The sequence below is a fragment of the Macrotis lagotis genome, chromosome 5 (genome assembly GCF_037893015.1).
Source record: "Macrotis lagotis isolate mMagLag1 chromosome 5, bilby.v1.9.chrom.fasta, whole genome shotgun sequence".
NCBI lineage: Eukaryota > Metazoa > Chordata > Mammalia > Peramelemorphia > Peramelidae > Macrotis > Macrotis lagotis.
Genome location: NC_133662.1, coordinates 142660429 through 142683415, shown reverse-complemented (window position 1 = coordinate 142683415; position 22987 = coordinate 142660429). Strand labels below are relative to the sequence as shown.

Genomic DNA, 22987 nt, shown 5'->3' with positions numbered 1-22987 from the left:
TTAGTCATTCCTCATATATATGTGCATAGAAATAAATCCAAAAAGTTGGGCTTTATGGGTAAGATTTCTTGTAATAACTAAAACAGGATACAGAAGACATTATTTAGTATAAATTAAGTATTTTTTTTGCATCCAAATTGTTTATTCCCTTTGGTCCAGTAGTGGTACTACTAGTTCCATATCCCAAAGAGACCATAAAAAAGGGGGAAAAATCTATATTACAAAAATATTTCCAGTAACTCTTTTTATGACAGCAAAATATTTGAAATTGAGGGATGTCCATCAACTGATAAAAAGCTAGACAATCTGTGATATATAAGAATGTAATGGAATACTATTGCTCAATAAGAAATGATTACAGGCAGATTTCAGAAAAAAACTAGAAAAGCTCTATACAAAGTGAAATAAGCAGAACCAGGAAAACAATGTACACAGAATCAGTAACATTATGTGATGATCAATTATGAATGTGTTACTCTGCTATTCTCAAAAATACAATGAATAATCCAAAACAAGTACAAAGGACTCATGGATGAAAATGCTATCTAAATCCAGATAAAGAACTGAATGCAGTCAAAGGTATATTTTTCATTTCCTTTATTCTTATTCATTTTTTTCCTTTTGATCTATTTCTTCTTCCACAATGGAAACTAATATGGAAATATGTTTTAGATGACAGAATATGTATAAATTATATCTAACTGCTTACTATTTTCAGAAGAGGAGAGGAAGCCAAGGAAGGGAAAGAGGAAAAAGTTGGAATTCAAAATCCTGTAAAAATGAATGTTAAAAATTGTCTTGATGTATAATTGGAGGGAAAATAAAATGCTATTAAGATTAAATATAATAAAGAATTCATATTTTTTTCTTTTTTTAATGTGGTGAATTGGAAGAAGAAGCTCACAGAAAACTCCTCAGAACAAGATATCATAATACCTGGTGGAATGAACATCCTCTAGATTTTACAACAAAGTGCTAAGACCCAGAGAAAGACAATCTCTTCTTTCAACCCCACTGGGACTATCCCAGTATTGGTTCTTTTTGTTTCAAACATTGATTACTGTAAGTCTCCTAGTTTGTCTCTCGATCTCTAATCTTTCCCCCTTCCGGTTCATTTGCTATTGTAACATGTTTATACTTCAATACTTCTGTGGGTCTGAGACACACTCTCTGAGAATTTAATCCATTCAAGACCTTACCATTCTGTGAAAACTTTGTCTATATTTTTACATAAATATAAAGTGTCTGATTATGTCACTCTTTTGCTCAATGATCTTCAATGGTCCATCATTTTTTTTAGGGTTTTTGCAAGACAATGGGGTTAAGTGGTTTGTCCAAGGCCACACAACTAGGTAATCATTAAATGTCTGAGGCTGGATTTGAACTCAGGTACTCCTGATTCCAGGGCTGGTGCTCTATCCATTGTGCCACCTAGCCTCCCCATGCCACCTAGCCACCCTGGTCCATCATTTTTTAAAGGATAAAGAGTAAGTTCCTTGACTGACAACATCATTCATTCAACAACATTCATAATCCACATTTTCAATCTTATCTTTCAGTGATTCCCCTTTTTATTCCTGGAAAACTAATCTACTCATCATTTCTGGATCACACCTGTTACTTAGCCTCTTATTACCTAAGTGATATTGGGCAAATTATATACCATCTCTGACCCTCAGTTACTTTAGCTTTAAAATGAAGTTGTTGGATTGAATAATTTCTGAGGGCTTTAATCTCTCTGATTCTGTATTACGACAATTTTATCCAATCTTTATGTAATGGCCCTGAGAAAACTGTTTTAGCTCTTTGCATCTTTAACTCAACGGGACAGACATGATAGAATGTTCTTAAGCTACTTACTTTGTTTTTAAAAAATGCTTCACAATAACAAATGTTTAACATGATTAATCGATTAAGTACACAAGCATGTCTCAAAATTCAAAAACAAACATACATGCAAGCAAGCTCAACTACCAATGAATCAGTTAATGAATCAGTAAAGGCTTCTCTCTTGGATACTAGTAGTAACATTATAGCTTTGTGAACTAGCAGACTTTAGAGATTATTTGATTCCAGGGTTTTTTATCTTTTTCTTTGTCATGAACCCTGTGTCAAAATAATGTTTTTTTAAAGTAATAGAATAAAATACATGGTAATACAAAGGAAACTATACTGAGCTCTTTTTGACCTTCCAAATTCCTGCTGAAAACTCTGACCAGTTCAATCAGCAATGTGGTCTACTCTTTAAACTCTTAACTTTTCTATCACCTTTTTTCATGTGGGTTGATTGATCTTAAGACCTTACACCCCTTGCAGATTGTGCTCAGCTCTCACTGTCTCCCCCTACCAGCCTCTGGGTCAGTGTACACTTTAGTCATATACTCCCTCCTGTTTATATTTACAATATAAAAAATACACATCTTTGTGCCAAACATGGACTTTGGGAGAACATCCTTTTGTACCTATCTAAGGGAGTGGAACATCTGATCCCCGGGTATGGCCATTTAAAACACGCAGCCATACTTTCTAATCTAACACTTACCATTTCACTAATTGCTAGAGACCTCCAAGGCCCTCTCTGATATTCAAGTCACTTAACTCTTTAGCCCATGTGGTTCTAGATAATCGTATTGCTCTTGATTATCTCCTTGCATCTTCAGGTGGTGTTTGTGCTCTAGCCAACACATCTTGCTACATGTATATTAACAACTCCTATAAAGTGGAACTCCATACCAAGAAAATACTGTAAGAGGTGTCTTGGATGCAAGATCTGTTTCCACCTTAAGCTTCTCTTTCTCCAGATATTCCTGGAACTCCTGGTTACTCTCCTTGCTGAGTCCCTTGATTGTTCCACTCAGAATAATTGTTCTTCTGCTTCTTTTTTGTCCCTTGCCTACTTAAACTCTATGTTGAATTTGTCTCTTCTAGGATTCAAGCAACAGGTCTACTGCCAGTGACCTCCACCAAACATCAGCCTCTATCTCATCCTAATTGCTCACACCCCTTGGATGTCACTTCAATCAAATTTCTTCTTCTTCTTTCCCAATGTACCCCTAACAGGTTAGTCTAGGTTATGTAGGGAGGCTGCTATACCTCTTCTCAGCTTTGAAGAAGTTCCAGAAGACAAACTTTCATCCCAATTCCCCAGATGAATCTGGGTCCCTAATAATTTGAGGGGGGAATATGTTGCAGAGAAATGGAGTGATGAGATCAGTTGAAGACAAACTTTGTAAATTTTTTTGTTTGCATTGTTAAGGGAATCTTCCTTCTTATTTTATCATTTAATTTAGGCCACACCTGAGGTCCTGATCTTCAACCTGGTTTGGATTGAATTGCCTCCCTGGGGCAGCCAGGGAGCACAGGCCCTGGAAAACACCCAAGACCAGCCAAAAGAGATCCCTCCCCCCAAAAGATAAAATCTCCAATATGGGACAGGTCATTCCCAGTTCACCACCCCTCCCATAGACTCTGAGGGAGAATTTAAGGAGATGGAGGGAGGGGCTCCATCTCTTTTTGACCTTCCAGACTCCTGCTGAAAACTGTGGTCAGCTGGCCTGACCAGTTCAATCAGCAATCCATAGGGTCTACTCTTTAAGTTCTTAACTTTTCTATTATTTTTCTTATGTGTTGTAACTTCTTTTAATAAATCTCTATGTTCTTGCCAAAAAAAAAAACCCAAACTCTACTAAAAATAATTATCTCTATCAGTAGATCTATAGATTTATGCATATAGATCTAGATATAAATATATTTAAATTTACAGATTACAGATTCTGTGACTTGCTTTTTGTAAAAGATTGACTATGAGTAATGGCTTTTAAAGACTGATGGTATTTTTTGCAGGAGTAAGTGGGGAGATCCGTAACTCTCAACTTTGATGTAATATGTGATTTCCTACCTAGCTAAATTTCTCCCTTAGAGACCCAGCAGCTGGATAAAAGTCTCTTTTAGTTATCTTGTACCATCATGAAATACCATCAAGTTCTTACAAACAGTTTGTGAATTGATAAAACATGTGGAATTCTTTTGGTTGAAGGGAACATTTTGATGAAAGCCACTGTTATGATTTTTGATCATGAATTTGACAGTATTCTTGGTGGGTGGAATTGGCATTGCTGTCCACTTTTTCAGAAACAGATCAAACTTCAATATCATTTTGCAGTTCTGTTCGGTCTAGCATTCAGGATAAACAGATGATTGAACTAATCCTAGAAAAGACCAAGTAATAACTTTTCATTTGTTCTCAGAGCATTGACAACCACAGGTGAAGAGACATAACCAGTTGCAGGCTTCTTTACTGCTCAAATCCATATCCATTCACTCCAGTCAGTTTTTATTACTCAGGCAAATGCTTCCATTTGTGGGGTAAGTTAAAAGATTTCTTTGCCTAGAAATACTATACATATCATAAAACAGCAACTAACTAAGTAGAGTTAGCAACTAACTAAACTTTATTTAAAAAAAAGAATAATTTCCTAAAAATATCAGTGCATACAATACAAAGCTTTCCCTTCCAAATGTGGCTTCTGAAGCTTTCCACTTTTTTTGCAAATGGAAAAAAAGTAATGATATATTTGTTTACGTACCTTATTTATCAATTAATCAATCAATTAAGGAGCATTTGTTAGTTAAATACTCACTCTGTGCCAGGCAATATCCTATGTATCCAGGTTATAAAACAAAAATGAAACAGTCTTTCATTGATTTTCTACTCTTTGTTGTACTTGTTTCTTAGACTATAAACTGCCTCAGTCCAAAGATAGAACTTTTTCTTTGCTAAACACAATATCACCTACACAGCAAGCGTATATCATCACTCCTATCAATGATGATAACCACCTTTTCATGTAATATAGATTGTCTCAGTGTACTTTCTCCATCTCAAACCAACATTAACCTAGCTCAAACTTCGTTTCTCATTCAACAGAGACCATCATCCATTGGAGCTCTTGTTAAATAGTAGAAATTCTTCTATTGTCATTATTAATAATAGAGTTTCCCAACCCTAAAGGAGCTTGTTTTGATTATAGTATAGATAATATATATATATGTGTATATATATGTGTGTGTGTGTATGTATGTATATACACACACACTCTAACCATTTTTGTTTAGTTTTTTTGCAAGGCAATGGGGTTAAGTGACTTGCCCAAGGCCACACAGCTAGCTAATTATTAAGTGTCTGAGGTCGAATTTGAACTCAGGTACTCCTGACTCCAGGGCCAGTGCTCCATCCACTGCACCACCTAGCTGCCCCCTAGTCCCATTTTTTAACAAATATAATTTAGGTATCACCTTTAGGTAGTTCAGTAATTCTTCTGGGAAAGTCTTGTCATCTTTAATCTCGTAGTCTTAATTGAACTTTCTACCCTATGCTTAAATACAAAGTATTCAAAAGGAGGACATTATCATGGTTCATTTATTCTAAAGACAAACAACAATTTAGAAATAAAACATCCAATATCACCTCCCTGATGTCACTGTCTTATTCCAGAACAGAGGACAAACAGCAACAATGACAATAAATCGCTGTGAGAGAAATTAGAAATTCTTATTTACCTCTGAGTCACCAGTGTCTACTGTCTTGGGGAGGGGAGTAGTAGAAAGAGCACAGTACTCAGAAAGATCTAAGTTCAAATCTGAGATAAGGCATTTTTACTAGATGTGTTACCCTGGGCAAGTCACTTAATGTCTATTTGCCTGAGTTTCTTCCACTGTAGAGTGGGGATAATTATCCTAACTACCTCCCAAGGTTGTTATGAGGATCAAATGAGTAGTTGACATATATAAATGTTTATTCTATTTCAACATAAGCTCACAGTTCAAACTCTTTTGAATTATACAAAATTCCATTGTCTACAAATCTACTACCAGAAAACACAAATTGCGTTTTGGTGTTATTGTTTAAGATGCTGTCTAATCTAGGGGCATCTAGATGACTGCAGTGGATAGAGAATGGATCCTGGAGTCAGGAGAACCTGAGTTCAAATGTGACCTCCGATACTTATTTACCTAGCTGTGTGTCTAGCAAAAAAAATAAAATAAAATAAGATGCTATCTAATCTTACTATACTCCAAAATGTATTTTGGATGAACATTTCTATCAGGAAAACATCCAAACTTTGTTTGATTTTTGATACCTAAACTGAATAAGTTGAGATTTTACCATTACACAGATGTCAAATGCAGAAAATGAACAAAACAGAAAGTGAATTAGAGCCCCAGAAGCATGGATGAGTCAGTATTATTTATTTTTTACAAGCTTGAAGCTTATATAAAAATTACATTTTCTAAGGACACCATTGAAAATAATTTCCATGTAATACTGCATAATCCTATTAATTTGTACATTTGTAAAAAGGAGTCCAAATTCTTTTTTAAAATTTAGGTAATTGCCAAATAGAGTTATTCCCTATTTCCTACTTTAAATGTTAAAAACTGTACCCTCTGGTTTCTATTAGTACTAATTTGGCTTATTATTTCAACCTGTTTTTATCATTGACTTTGGGTGTTTTTAATGGTAAATAAATTGGATTTTCATTTTTCATATATATATATATATATATATATATATATATATATATATATCCTTTCTATTTTAGGGGATCTATTGGCCATTTTTCTTGAGTTTAGTAATAATTCAAGAACATAAGCCTACTTAATCCTCTATCACCAAATAAATATAGCAAGCAAGAAAGTAAAGCAATATTGGCTCTTTGAGGGGAAATACCTATGTTTTTATTAAATCATTTGTTCCTTAGAAGTTAAGGTAATTGACTTTAATACAATTTTTAGAAATTTTCTGAAGAAAAAGCACAAAAGAATTTATATTTGTATACTTTTGGTACTTTCATAAACCTTTTTTTGAGATACCATGGTACAGAGAAGAGAGCAATGAATTTGGAGTCAAAAAGTTCAATTTAAATTCTGGTTATTTGAAATAAGGAGGTGATATGAGATAATATCTAAGGTTATTTCAAACTCTGGATCCACGATCCTTTAAAAGGATTTGAGTATCCTCACAGTTTAGTAGAAAGAGAATCAGTCTTGGACCCAATAAGAACTGGGTTCAAGGGGCAGCTCGGTGGCACAGTGAATAAAGCACTGATCCTAGAGTCAGAAAGACCTGTATTCAACTATGACCTCAGACACTTAATAGTTACCTAGATGTGTGACCTTGGGCAAGTCACTTAACCCCACTGCCTTGCAAAAAAACAAACAAAAAACAAAACAAAATAAAACAAAAAGAACTGTATTCAAGCCTGACACATATTGACTATAAACAATAAAGCAAATCACTTACATTCTCAATGCCCTAGGCTATTCTATAACTGACAGATTATAATTTTTTTAATTCATTTATTTATTTTCATCATTATACACATGAATATTTTAAGTTACAAAATTTCCTTCCACCCTCCCTTCCCTCCCTCCTTTCCTTCCACCCTCAGCAGTGAACAGTCAGGTTAGCATTGTACATACATATTTTAATAAACATGTGACAGACGATAAATGGCAGATAAATTGTTGATCTATATTATTGGAAGGAATTTCTACATCAAGACTTCCCAAACAATTCAATTAAAAATGAAAGGAGAGAGAGAGAGAGACAGAGAGACAGAGAGAGAGACAGAGACAGAGACAGAGACAGAGACAGAGAGACAGAGACAGAGAGACAGAGAAAAAATAAAGAGAATGACAGAGAAAGAGTGAGAAAGAGAGAAACAGAGAAAGAGAAAGAAAGATAAAAAGAAATAGAGAAGAGAGAGGAAGAAAGAGAAAGAAAGAAGGAAAGAGGGAAAAAGAGAGAAGGAAAGAAAAAAGAAAGAAAAAAGAAAGAGAAGGAAAGAGAAAGACAGAGGGAGAAAAAGAGAAAGAAGAGAAAAAGAAAAAACAGAGAAAGAAGGAAAGAGAAAAAAGAGAAAGAAAGAGAGGGAGAGAGAGGAAAGAAAAAAGAGAAAAAGAAAGAGGAAGGAAGGAGAGAAAGGAAAAAGGGAAGAGAGAAAGGCAGGAGAGAAAGACAGGGAGGGGAGGGAAGAGGAAGGGGAGAGAAAGAGGGAGGTAGGGAGGGGAGGAGAGAGGGAAGGGAGAGAGAGAGGGAGGGAGGGGAGGGGAGGGGGGGGGGAGTGAAAGAAGATGATAATAGAGAGAGATAACAGAAAAGAAGGACAAATAAATATAAATATGTTATGAATAGTTTTAGGCCTCCCAGTAGAACTACATAAATTATGCCAGTTTGTGTCACCAAGTTCAATTTAAAGTTGAAGACAGGAGTGTTGAATTCTATTCTGGTTCTGTGAGACTTGCTATGTCTATATCCTTACTCAGCTTCTTAGGGGTTCAGTTTTCTCATTTCTCATACTATACTTGTCACCTACTTGAGAGAGCTCAATGTTAAGAGGGAAACCAAATCTGATCCATCAGGACTGTGTATAAACTTTATTTTTCCACTCCCTTCCCACCTAGTTTTCATCTGGCAGTGAGGTATAAAGCATAAAGGGCCAACCTGGAAGCCAAGAAGACTTGCAGTCAAGTACTTCCTCTGAACTATATGATTTGAGTGACCAGGGAAAAGTCCCTTTTAACCTTTCAGTGCCCCTAGACAACTCTCTGAGAATATGAATTAAAGACATGTTAATAATTTGCATTACATAAATGAAATAATTGTTCCTAAACCACTGGCCTACTCCCCCCCACCCAAAAAAATAGTTATACAAATCTGCCCAATTTGATCAATTTGCTTTGGACTTTTGTGCTCAAACCTTTAAATGACTCAAGGAAGGGGATCATCTCAATAAATAAATTCTACAAAGAGATATCTAGATGGCATTGCTAGTGGATAGAGAACTGGTCCTGGGACAAGGAAAACCTTGAGTACAAATTTGACCTCAGACACTTGCTAGATGTATTCCTCTGGATAAGTCAGTTAGCCTCTATCTGCCTCAATTTCCTAAAATGTAAAAGAGCAATCATAACAACACATACTTCATGGGGATATTTTAACGATCAAATAAGATAATATTTGTTATGAGTCTGGCACAAAATAGGTGTTTAAAAAGTCTCCCTTCAACTTACTGGAATGCAATGTGGCAAAGTAAAAAGAGCTCTGGAAATTTGAATTTGACACTATCCCACTGTGTGATTATCAAAAAAATCACTTGATCTTTTTGTGCCTCAGTTGCCCTGCCTGTTCAGTGGTAATGGAAAAAGGTGGCATTACTAGTACTACCCGCCTCTTATGGTTCTTATGAAGAAAGTACTTATGTTCATAAGTAGCTTGCTGTGGAAGCTGGTTATTATTTTCACAGGGAGAAGGCTGACATAGCAGCATGTTCCTGAATTAAGAACAACAGTGGAGGATTAATTAATAAATAATATATAATAAAGTACTTTGTAAACCTAGCAGGCCTTACTAAGTGCCAAAGAATCATCAGGATAATTAGGCTCAAAGGAAAGATTCTAAAGGTTAATACTCAGAACCATATACCGGGATCTGTAATACGTTGATCTCTTGCATAAACAATACTAAAGAACTGGTGTTGATGGATTAAAGTAAACTCTAGAGCAAATTATAGTAGACTAAGACATCCCTGCTGGCTTTGGCAGGTTTAGGGAACCACCTGTCAGCATGCCTAAGGCTAGAGAAGGTGTGACACACCATCATGTGAGACTGCCAAGAAAAGACCCACATGAATCAACTTGCACTGAGAGAGCAGACTTCTAGGTCACTGAAGTCACTTAGTGATAATGGGGCTCTCTGAAATTTAGGCCTACAGTCTTGGGCTAGAAAGAATGTCTAAGTTGAGGGCTAGGGAGAATGAATAAATGAACCAAAAAACAAAATGCAAAACATTTATTGAGTGCTTATTATATTTTCAACAGTGTTAAATCCTGGGTATACAAATTGCAAAAAGCAAAAATAGTCTCTGACTTCTAGGAGTTTACATTCAAAAGGGGGAGACAAAACAAAATCAGTGTCTTAGCTTGCAATAATAATGAGGCTAAGGAAGAACTCTGAGTAGAGAACTTCAACATTTGACATTTGCTAATTCAATTAATGTTAAGTTCCTCAATGACAGGAATGTCTTTTTTATTTTTGTATCTCTAGGGTCCGGTACAGGGCACTTATTGAATAAATCCTAGTCAAATTTAAATGCTTGTGGAGTTACTGTATCCCTAATCATAAATTCTCTCTGGCCTTTCAGCTTAAGGCAAAGTTTCCAATTGCCCTACTCAAGAGTCCTTTACTTAGAACAAATACATTAACTATAAACAAGAGAAAGACAGAACAGAATGAATTTAACCATTTATACTGCAGCTTGGCTAAGGGAATAGAAATAATTGAACTCAGATACTCACAGTGTGACCCAGAGCAAGTTACTTAACCCTGTTTGCCTCAGTTCCTCATCTGTAAAATGAGTAAGAGGAAATGGCAAAACACTCCATTATCTTTGCCAAGAAAATTCCAAATGAGGTCATGAAGAGTCAAACACAACTGAAAGGACTAAACAATTAAATATGAATTAGTGTCACTTAGAGATTCTAAAATTATTTTCTGAGGCCAGATTTTGACAGTCAATAAATATTTATTTTGTACCTACAATTTGTCTCAGGTATTTTCTCTGACTATCCCCCATATCTGGAGTCAGAAATGAGAAGGGAGAGCAATCCAGGCAGGGGCAACAGCTAGTGAATATTATCTGCAGTTAGGAATTGTCTTGTTTGAGGAACTACTAGCTAACAGATCAGTGTAATTTCATAGGAGATAAGATGTAAGAATACTGGAAAGGTTTGGGGGAAAGGGAAGTTTCTGGAAGACTTTGAATTCCAAAAAGAGAAAGACAATGATTCTGGAAGTAATAGAAAGACACTGAACTTTTCTGAATAAGGAGTAAAATGGTTAGACATTCAGATCATTCTTACAAGACACTGAAATTTTCTGAATAGGGAGTAAAATGGTTAGAGATTCAGATCATTTTTACAAGTGAGTGGAGAATGGTCTGGAATGGGGAAAGAACTGTGGCAGGGAAACCAACCAGCAGGCTTATTACAATAGTCCAGATGATTAGATGAGAGCATGCACCACGTGGTGACTGTTTCAGAGGTGAGAAGGGGATGCATATTCACAACATGTCAAAAGATAAAATTGACAGGCCTTGGCAACAGATTGGATATGGGAGAAGAGAAATAGTGAGATTTGAGGATGGTAGAGAGATTTCAGGATTAGGATTAGTGGTACCCTCAACATCATTAGGAAAGTTAGGATGGAGCAAAAGAAAATGAATTTGGCTTTGGATATGTTGAATTTAAGATGCCTGTAGAGCATTCATTTAGTTTAACATGACCAATGGGCATTTGTAGATATACAACTGTAGGTTAGCAGATTAGTTAGGGCTAGATATGCATATTTAAGGGTCATCAATACTGAGATGATTATCAAATCCATGGTAGCTGATGAGACCAGTATGAGAAATAGTATAAAAGGAGAAGAGCTGAGGACTTAGCACAGAACCCTGTGGAATACCCACAGTCCATAGGAATGACACAGTTAAAGATTCAGCAAAGGAGAATGAGGAGTAAATCAAACAGATAGGAGAACTAGGAGAGAATAATGTCCTTAAGCACTGAAGAGAAGAAAGTAACAAAGAAAATGGGATGAACAACAGCACCAAAGGCTAAAGAGAGATCAAAGAAGGATAGGGATTAAGAAAAGTCCATTGGATATGGTAGCATTTGCTAATTTATCAGATTCTACTGGAAATTTGGTCATTTCTTTTTTTTTCTTTATTTTAATCACATCATTTCTTTAAAAATGTCACCCATGGGGTGCAGCTTGGTGGCGCAGTGGATAAAGCACTGACCCTTGAGTCAGGAGGACCTGAGTTCAAATATAGCCTCAGACACTTCATAATTACTTAGCTGTGTGGCCTTGGGCAAGCCACTTTGGGCAAGCCATTTGCCTTGTAAAAACCTAAAAAAAAAACAACCCTAAAAAAAAAATGCCACCCACCAGCACTACTAATCTGACTTCCAAATAATTCTAGATAAAGATTATCTGTAATGAAACATGTATTATGCTTTTTTACCGTAAATAACTAACATTTATATAATTTATCATTTAAAAAGAATTTATATATATATATATATATATACATATATATGTATATATATACATTTATTCTATCATTTAAACTTGGTAGCAATGTTGTAAGCTTAAATTGTAAGCCATTCTCCAAAAGTTCCTCTTGCCAGATGACAATATTGCCATCTGGTTCTGGAATGAGGGATACCTGAATTCAAAGCCAGTCTCAGATATTTACCAGCTATGTGACCTTCAACAAGTCTTTTTTTCCTACCTCAGTTTTCTCAATTGTAAAATGGAAAGTTATAGCTAAACCTAGCTAGATATGAATAAATAGCACCTATACCAGGGAGTTAACATGAAGTTCAACTGAGATAACACAAACTGTCTCAGAAGTTTTAATGCAATTTTAAATCACTTACAACCAGATTCTTTATGGTTATGTTAAATATTTTAACCTTTTTGGAAACCTTCAAGTGCTACATAAGTGCCAGCTATAAATATATAGGTGGAGGCAATACCACTACTGGGTCTATACCCTGAAGAGATTATGAAAAAGGGTAAAAAAATCACTTGTACAAAAATATTCATAGCAGCCCTGTTTGTGGTGGCAAAGAATTGGAAATTGAATAAATGTCCATCAATTGGGGAATGGCTTAACAAACTGTGGTATATGTATGTCACAGAACACTATTGTTCTATTAGAAACCAGGAGGGATGGGAATTCAGGGAAGCCTGGAGGGATTTGCATGAACTGATGCTGAAGGAGAAGAACAGAACCAGAAGAACATTGTACACCCTAACAGCAACATGGGGGTGATGATCAACCTTGATGGAGTTACTCATTCCATCAGTGCAACAATCTTAATTTTGGGATATCTGAAATGGAAAATACCATCTGTATCCAGAGAAAGAATTGTGGAGTTTGAACAAAGACCAAAGATTTCTACCTTTAATTTAAAAAAAAAAAAAGTTATCTTATTATGTAATTTTGCTCTTATACTTTTTCCCCTTAAAGATATGATTTCTCTCGCATCATATTCAACTTAGATCCATATATAACATGGAAACAATGTAAAGACTAACAGACTTCCTTCTGTGGGGGGAAGGGAAGTAAGATTGGGGGGATAATTGTAAAATTCATAATAAATAAATAAATTTAAAATATATATATATATATATATATATATATATATATATATATATGGAGAAATGAAGACTTACAAAAGTTAACTGACTAGCCCAAAATCACATAGCCAAGAAGTCATCTGAAGTGGATAGGGCAGCTAGGTGGCACAGTGGATAGAGTGACAAATTCTTTGTTGATATCTAGCTCTACTGTACCTTATATATAATAGCGGTGCCTAATCTACTCTTCTCATAATTGTTAGAAAAAAATCAAGTTTGATCTTGATGGAAACCTTCTGGCTCTCACTGGTCAATACTAATTGTTTCCCCTTTTAAAGGGGAAACTCTACAATTATGCTAAGATTCAAATCAAGCCAGCTCACTAGGCTATATATATAGATGAATAAACCATAAACTACTCACTAATATTTTTCAAAATGAGAATAATCTTGTGACTCTCCTCATCATGATTTTTTTTCAGAGTATTGACAGTGGATCAACAATTGCATCCATTAGTTCTTTCAATAGCTTGGGATATAGTTGATCCAGCCCAGATGAGATTGCACTATGGACCTCAAGGCAAATTACCTCTTGCAGATAGATTGATGCAATTTTGATAGTCAAGGAAGATCCAAAAATTCTTATCAGAAAGTCAAATGGTTTCAAAGTCAAAAAACATACTCTATACCAATTATTGCTAATAATAGTTCATATGCAAAGCACTTTAAAGTATAAAAAGCAATTTGCATGCATTCTTCTTCAGGTTCCATTCCTGATCTTTTTTTTATCATGCTTCTTGCCATCTACTTCCTGGATTCTACTTTTCGAATGCTTTTAATGTGTTTTCTTCCAAGAGAAGAATGCAAACTTCTTGAGGGCAAAGATTGTCTTTTTTTTATTATATTTTCATTCCCAGACACTAACACAATATGTAGCATATACTAAGTGCTCAAAAATGCTAGTTGATTGACTAAGTTGATTATCTTATTTTATTAGCTTAGTAGAATAATCTCATGAGATAGATGCTCTCATTAACTCCATTTTACAAGTGAGAAAACAATAAGTTACTCAGAGTAATAATAGTCTGAGGCAGGATTTCCACATTCTTAATTCACTGCTCTACCCACTTGGTTAGGTGATGGGTGGCAAATCTTTCCACACCTATAGATTTAAGGGTTAGAATCCTGGGTCAGCAATTGGTTCCATAATGGACTGTGTCCTGGGTACCAATGTAGAACAAGTCTGATAAAGTTAGCAGAAGGATTGCAAGCTAACATTTCACCCTTCTAGGGACTCATCAGCATGCTGCAGCTGTTGGGGCAGCCGGAGAAAGTGTCAGTCTCTGCTAGTAACAGATATTCCTCCTTCCCCACCCCCAAAAAAGTGTAATGGACACTTCCTTATGTATAACTCCTTGAGGCATTTAAAATTATGAAGTGGGTGGATTACAGTCTATGCTGTTTACGAAGAAACATTGTGAAAATGAAAGCCACACTGAAAAGTACTTAGGGATTATACCCTACCCCCCCCAAATGTAGACTGTATACCACATTTATTTGATTTGCTTTCTTCATCATTTTTAGTGGATTTAGGAGAATGTGTACACCCTAGCTTCCAGGCATATATGTTTTAGAAGCCTTCAAACTGAGGAGTATTCTAAAAAACTGTGAATATAATTAGATATGGGATATGTTTAACAGCTGGAGGGATTTCACACTTAGAGCCCAATTTACAAAACTTTGGAGCTGGCTTTATTTCAACACTAACCCCTGGAAGTCATAATTTCCCCAAGATTTTTTTTTCTGGATTTGGAAATTATTTGTATATGGAACATAAATCATTAGAAAAACAAAGTTAACATAGCTAGACCTGGCTAGATATGAATGAATAACTTCAGAAGTCATGCCCAAAAATATAATTTCACTCAAACTCACCTTCAAATATCATGGTCAATTTAATTTCTTGAAAACAAAATTCAAGAGAGCAAGATTTCTATATTTCTATATATTTCAGATCATGTTTTCATATTCTTTTTCAATGGATGAAATTTCTCTTTTTTTGATTTTCACTGGATAATAAAACTAATAACAGTTAATTGACAAAATAGTGTGGTTTCTCTTTTTTGATGGAGGGAAAAGCAGAAAGAGACTAAATAGAATCATAAAGTGTTAGAGATGGAAGAGACTTTAGGAAAAATTTAATTCAAACATTGAAGATTTGGGAAACTGAGACCAGTAGAGGTTAAGGATCATGTGATGACTCAGTGGTAAAAGTAAGATTAAAACCCAGGTTTTAATCATACTTTATTCAATTTTTGAAAAAAAAATTATTTCCAATTACATGAAAGGATAATTTTGAACATTCATTTTTGCTAATATTTTGAGTTCCATATTGTCTCCCTTCCCTCCCCATTCCCCAAAACATCAAATGATCTGATATAGATTAGATATGCATAATCATTTTAAACATATTTCCAATATTAATCATATTGTGAATACAGAACTAGGACAAAAAGAAAAAATGTAAAAAATAAAAATAAAAGGAAAATATTAAAAAAGTGAAAATAGAATGCTTTGGTCTGCTTTCATACTCCATAGTTCTTTCTCTGGATGTGGATGCCCATTTTCCATCATAAGTCTTCTGGAAATGTCTTTGGTCACTGTATTTTTGAGAAAAACTAGGTCTATTTAACTAAGCATTCTAAGTAAAACTAGAAAGTCTAATTACTATCAATGTATGTTTTAGAATTTAATTTTGATTGGTACTCCTAGCAACTACAGAAATGAAAATTTGTGAGGTAGAGAAAGCACACATTTATCCTGCCTACTTCAGTTATTCAAAGCTTCCAGGACAGCAGCAGGCACAAAGCCACTTTTTGAACACATATGATTAGAGGCCAGAGGATTAAGATATTCATTGGGTTCAATTTACAAATTGTAATCCAATGCACTCTTGAAGATAAGTTTGAAAAACTGTCCTGACCACAAATATACTTACCAATCACTAAAATTCTGTAGGTCTTACTCACATCTACTAATGGCAATATTTTTTTATTTGTATTATTTTTTCTCTTCTTTCAATATCCAGAGATACCTTTGGAATCCTTGACCTTGATGTAAAGAATTTTGATTGTTAGGCTAATTAAATTTCATTTAAGCCACCCTAATTTTTCATAATTAGGAAAACTTAGAAGATTTTCCTTTTCTCAATTTTTTCTCAAATACAAATTTTGTACATGATATCATATTTCCAGAGTACTTCATAGGACATACTCATGCAGATTAACATATAAGCAAGGTCTAATTATTAGCAATTTTTTTCTATTGTTGAGTAGATTTTGACTCAATGAAAAGAGAAAAAAATTCTAACAGTTAGAAATATCTGTTGGAAAAGGAAGGTTCTGTATACACCAGAATATTTATAACACCATATTTTTTAGGTTTCAAAGAATTATAAATAAAGCTGTTATTTTTCAATTGTTTCAGTGGTATCTGACTCTTTGTGACCCATTTGGGGTGCCTTGGCAAAGATAATGGAGTGTTGTATTTTTTTTAATTTCCTTCTCCAGCTTATTTTAATGAGGTAAACAAAGTCAGGTGACTTGTCCAGGATCACACAGTTAGGAAGTGTTTGAGACCAGATTTGAACTCAGGAAGATGAATCTTCCTGACTCCAGGCCCAGCACTATAGATACTGTTCGAGCTAGTTGCCCTCTTCAACAAAATTCATGCCCCTAAATAAGAAAAGAATAAAGCAAATTGTGGCATGTGAATGAAATGGATACTTGCTATGCTATAAAAATCAATGAATATGATGAATACAGAGTATCATAAGCAGACTTTTATTAACTGTTACAAACTGAAAAAAGCAGAGCTAAAAAGACCAATATATAAGATGACTACCTCAAATGGAAATGGAAAAAAAATGAAATTGAAGGCAGTGGAATTTTAATGATCAAGCTTGGTACCAGGAAAGAGATTCAAAAGGGCAACCTCCCTGTTTAGGCCTGGCAAAGGGGAAAAATAATAAACAACTTATAGAATGCCTATTATGTACTAGACATTGTGTTATGCTCCTTATAAATATTATTTGCATACAAGGATAGATTTTTTATGTTTTAATTTTGCTGAATTTTTTTCCCTCCCTTTTAAAATCCCTTGTTATAAATAATGATGCTCAGAAAAGAAAGTGAAAAGATATACTGGGAAATATAGGTGATATGAAAACAAATTATATTAATACAAATTTATTTTTTAAAAAAGAACTATCCCAAGATAGAATGGTCAACCACAGGATGTCTTCAAACTATATTATATGTCTAAAATAAATAGATCCACTTTGAAGTCTTCTTGGTTTGAACTGATCTTTTTTTTTTTTTAGGTTTTTGCAAGGCAAATGGGGTTAAGTGGCTTGCCCACTGCCACACAGCTAGGTAATTATTAAGTGTCTGAGACCAGATTTGAACCCAGGTACTCCTGACTCTAGGGCCGGTGCTTTATCCACTGTGCCACCTAGCCACCCCTGAATTAATCTTTTCAATGAATGAAACCTGGGGATAGGGGGACAAAGGGAAGTGCTTAAAACTTGGAGTTTGACCACATTCAAGTCCTAGACCTGGTGTTTATGGGTTTGGCTACATCACCTTAACTTCTGTGGGCTTCAGTTGTCTAATATATAAAAAAATCCTTCTAACAATCATGATCTGTGAAACTTATTGAAAGCAAAAATCTATAAAAGAGCAGCTAAAAAAGAGGAAGAGAATTCTAGAGGTCTAAGATTTCTTAGAGATCCTCTAATCCAATGGTTTCCCCCCTCATTTTGTGTGTCAGAGTTGAGATTAAAGCTTATTTAAGGAAGTTTGGAAGCCTAGAGAACCCTATAGGATTGGGAGGAAACATTATACTGAAATACAGCTATTTAAAAGAAAACAAATTTACAGAACCCAAGGTAAGAGTAATAGCTAGGATTTATATTGCAGATTTGAATGAGCTTTGCAAATATTGTTTCAATTTATCCTCAGATGAAATTGTAGGAGGTAGGTGCTTGTAATATATTATATTACAAAGATAATGTAATATAATTATAATAAGAAACTGAAGTGAGGGAGTTTATGTGACTTACCCAGGACCACCCAGATAATAAGTGGCAAGTTTGAAGCTGCATTTGAACTCAAGTTAACTCAACTCTAAATCCTATACTCCATCTACAATGCAACCCAAATGCCTCTGAGAACCACTGATATAATCCAACCTCTTCATTTTAATCAGGTAGTGAATTTCTCCTTCAATGCATTCCCTTTTGGATTCAACCCTAATGTTATAGATGAAATTCTTCTGTGCCACTGGAGATGTGTTCCTAACCTTTGGGAAGGCATGTCTTTGTGTGCTGTGGCATGCAAACATAACCTTGTTTTTTTTTTTTTTTCTTGGCCCACAACACTCATAATTTATAAAATCTGCTTAACAGTTTTTGTTTTAGCACCTGTGGGGGGAAAATCCAAGGCTGTCATTTGGTGAAGAAAAGGGTCATGTGTCTCCTTGCTAAGTAGCTATGTCAGGAACTAAAAGGTTTGAGCACCAAGAGGAAATAAGGTTGTAATATTAATAAACACCTGTCTGGTATTACTGTACCTGTTGGACCTGTCCCAGTACCATAATTAATCACCTTTCCCTGTAAACAAACCCCTAAATCCAAAAGCAGGATCCATTACTTGTGATTAGTCTCTCATTATCAACCTACTGAGATAAAGCTATCAAAACCTCAGTCTTCCCATGTTATATAAAATAAAATGTCAGAAGCAACACTCTTCATGGAAGGCTTCTAAATAAAATATAAAGTATTTAAAATGGTATGATTGTCTCCTCCCACAGGCTTTTTCTCTGAACTCTTCTGATGGTCATCTCAATGATATTCTGGATCAGAATGAAAGTGAATGTCACCTTCAACTTCCTCCATAGCTCCATATTGTCACCTTTATGGTTGGTCCATAATTAGCAGACCAGATAAAGACATTCATAGTAAAATCAAATTATTGAATTGTAAAAATTTGTGTCATTCGATACAACAAACCCCAAAGGTAGGCACTGTTACTATCTACATTATCATTTTTTTACAGATCATTTATTTGTTTGTTTATTCATTTATTTATTATTTATGGATAAGGAACTGGGACAGACAGAAATTAAGACCTGCCCAGGGAAGGTAGGATGTTTTAAAGACTGGATTTGAACTTAGGTGTTAGGAACTCTATATCTTGGGTCACCGAAGTGCCTTGTATTATCTAAAAGTATCATTCCAATCTTACAGCAAAGGGAAACTAAGCTTCAGAGAAGTTAAATGACTTCCCTTTTCCTTAGGTAAATGACTAATAAGTCATGAATCCAGAATTTAAACCCAGGTCTTCTGAATATAAGCCCAATGTGAAATCTAATATACTACATCTTTTTCCTTTCTTCTTAAAAAGGATTTGACATTTGGAGAGGTGAGAGGTTTTATGAATTATTTCAAAACAACTAAAAGAAAATGCGTATGATATATATCCTGGCAAGTGATAGGAAACGAGTTTATCAGGGAATACTTTCAAAGAAAAGTGGATGAAAGCAAAAAACAAATCTCATCATATATATAAAAAGCACATGAGAAAATGAATTTATATGACAAAGTACAATAAAATGGAATTGAGCTAAGTCACGCCATTTAATATAAAGGAAAAAAGTATAAAACATGAAATTGGCTAATGAGAAAACTTCTAATCAAGTATGCTTTGGGCTAACATTTCTTTTTCTCTTTATCCCACTGAGGTTAGACAAAATGCATACCCTTTTCTTTTATTTCCTTGCATTGAGGTTGTGGTGATAAAAATAAGTTTTTTTTAAATCTTCTTGTTTTCCCAATAAAGGCTTTAAGTCTATGAGCCCCTTGAAACAAGCAGGAGCTATAGAAATAGCAAGGAACTTCTAGAGCCCAGGCTATAATCCTGCTTTCTTTTAGATCTCCTTGTTGGCCATTTGGATAAGAATTAAAGAACATTTCTAAATTTGTCTGTAGTCTGGTCAAGGGTGCAGAAACAGAAATACAGAGCTATGGTCACAGGGGAATTTCCATCAAAGCACAGGGCTTTCATGAAAAGCTGGAAAGATAAGAGGAATGGAGTAAAACCACTCACTATCTTATCAAGGGATAGTTGAATAAAAAAAGTATATTTATATCTATATCTATAGCTATGTCTAGATATGCATAGATATCTATATCTATTGATATTTAAAAAGAGAAAAAGCATAATGTATGTAGAATAAAGTAACCATGTCACCAGAATGTTTATTATTATTATTTGGTATGATGAATATTTGTTATTTGCAATAATAGTTTGAAATATTTATTAACAAAAATAATAACTCATAACAAAGCATATTCTTGCCAATGGTCTTATTAGTTAGATATGGGAAATAGCATTAAAGAATCAAGATAATATAATACAGTATAGTTTTGCAGGACATTTCTTCTAATAATTGTTAATCTCGAAACTTAAAATGAGGTGATAATAAAGTAGTAAGTTCTTTGAACTCATTAATATTCAAGGAGTTATAATTGATATTAATATTAACCATTGATTTCATATAGTTATATAGTCTAATGAAGGCAACTTCTAAGAATATAGATTCTAGAATACTTGCCAGTCCATGATGTTAGAAAGGTGGTTGGTCTACACACTAAACAAGTTTTAGAGAAAAATCTTCATCATAATAATTTATTATTAAAATAACATACTGCTATGTAGTACAGTGTAATAAGCCCTATATTCAGAATCAGGAAATATCTGGGCTTGAATCCTTCCTCTATTATTATTAGATCTACAAATATGAACAAATCATTTAACCTTTCTGGGACTTTGTTTCTCAAAATTGTAAAATATATTAAACATATATTATAATATATAAATTATAAATTTTATAAATATATAAATTATATATATATATATATATATTATAAGTGATAACCCTTAGTACCAACTCCACAGTATTGTACAGATCAAATAGCACCATGTGGATGTTGGGTATAAAACATGGTTTAATGGTCTACATCATGGAACAGAATAATAATAGCAATTATCAGAATAATATACATTTATGTTTTATTTTTAACATACACTAGTCTATTAAAGGAAAGCCATCAGTTGCTCAAATATTGAACTGACTATACAGGTCCCTGAATAAATATTTAACAAACTCTCCAAAGCATTTATAATAAAATAGTATAAGAAATAATGAATTCTAATACACTGGCATTAGCAATTGAAGAGTAAAAAAAAACTGTAAATAAAGACTTGCTTCTAAAACTGATCATCAATGATGTGAAAACAAAACAAAATAAGTTTATTAAAAATACAAGCTATAGATTTGCTCAAAGCCTTCAAAATTCCCTTGTAAAAATTGTTATTTAATTTTTTAATGAAAGAAAAGCAGGTCTGGAACTTTATGAGAAATGAATGAACTGTTTAGAAGTGTTTACTAAGGAACAGAATGAAAGCACAAACAAATGAACAGAAGAAAAGTTTTAGCTGGGCCAAAATTCTGGAAATTACAGACTCTCCATGTTTTAAGAAGATGATTATTCATTTCAGAATCTATTCAAGATCCAAATTCATCCAAGGTTCTAAGCTATCTTTGAATGAGCAAGGCTGTTAGATAGAAAAAACAATACACAGAATGAAATGAATGATTAGCTTGCTTTCTCTAATTATAAATTTCTATTGAGAGAAGAAGGCTTATCACTATGCAAAGAGAATAGACTAGGATCTGGTGAGTCAGCAGGGTCCTATAAGATATAATCAAGACTGTGAAGTCTGACCTAAGATAGGGAAATTAACTTTGACCTACAAGTGTCAAAACAATAAGCATAGTCTTCAAATCAGAGAAAAGAGGATTTTACTCAAGGCCCTTTTGAACCCTCTCCTACCAAAGCTGGTTATATCTAGAAAGCACTTAGTTTCTGTTCTTTTTAACATTATTTTAATAATCTTAGGATCAAATCCATTTCTTCCAATGATCTTGAATCTCAAAGCAAAAAAATGAGATGACATATTTTAGAAGCTCATGTGCAGGAAGTGTAGAGAAGTAGTTAAATGATGTTTTCTAGGCCACTGAGGAACCACTAAGATTCTGCTAAGTCTATGAAGATTGATTCTATCATCAGAATTCCAAGGTGCACACATAATGTACATGTTTATCTGAAATCTCAGGGAAAACATAGTTTTAAATGAATGGGAAATGCATCCCCCAGTTCCCCAGCTGATAGGATTTTAATGGTCTTGTACACTAGCCAAAACCTTTGAAAACCCTAGTGGAGCTATGGTACCTGACCTTTAACTATCTTTGATTCATGTGATTGGGGTCATTCTATGTATCCAAGCATCCAAGTTCTTTTTATTGCCACTAACTTAATGAATTTATTATTTATAGTTTTATGAAACTGAAATTCAAGATGTACCTTTGCCTGTCTGGTTTTGCATAGTACATATGTTTTCATCTTAGTTAAGTCATTATTATGAAAAAAATCAGATTGTCATTTAAATTTTTAATTGATTTCCAGATAATCATGAAAGGACAAAACTTTCCCATTTGGTTTAGCCTCCATGTTCAATTTTGAACACTGGCTTTGCTAAATTCACCAACCAAACCTCTAGCTCAGTCAATACAAATCCTTATTCAAACATAAAAGAATGCAGATGGATTTCATGCAATGCTTCTTATCAAACATTGCTAATTATATGTATTTGAC

The 22987-nt window shown here is 34.2% G+C and overlaps 1 long non-coding RNA gene across 1 annotated transcript; it reads left to right on the top strand.

The window, feature by feature from the left end:
• The first annotated feature begins 999 nt into the window (after nt 1-999).
• Nucleotides 1000-19220, top strand: LOC141489921 (uncharacterized). Its single transcript, XR_012469021.1, has 4 exons — nt 1000-1062; nt 2929-3060; nt 4248-4365; nt 19081-19220. It is a non-coding gene; the product is annotated as an uncharacterized LOC141489921 (long non-coding RNA).
• Nucleotides 19221-22987: the final 3767 nt, after the last annotated feature.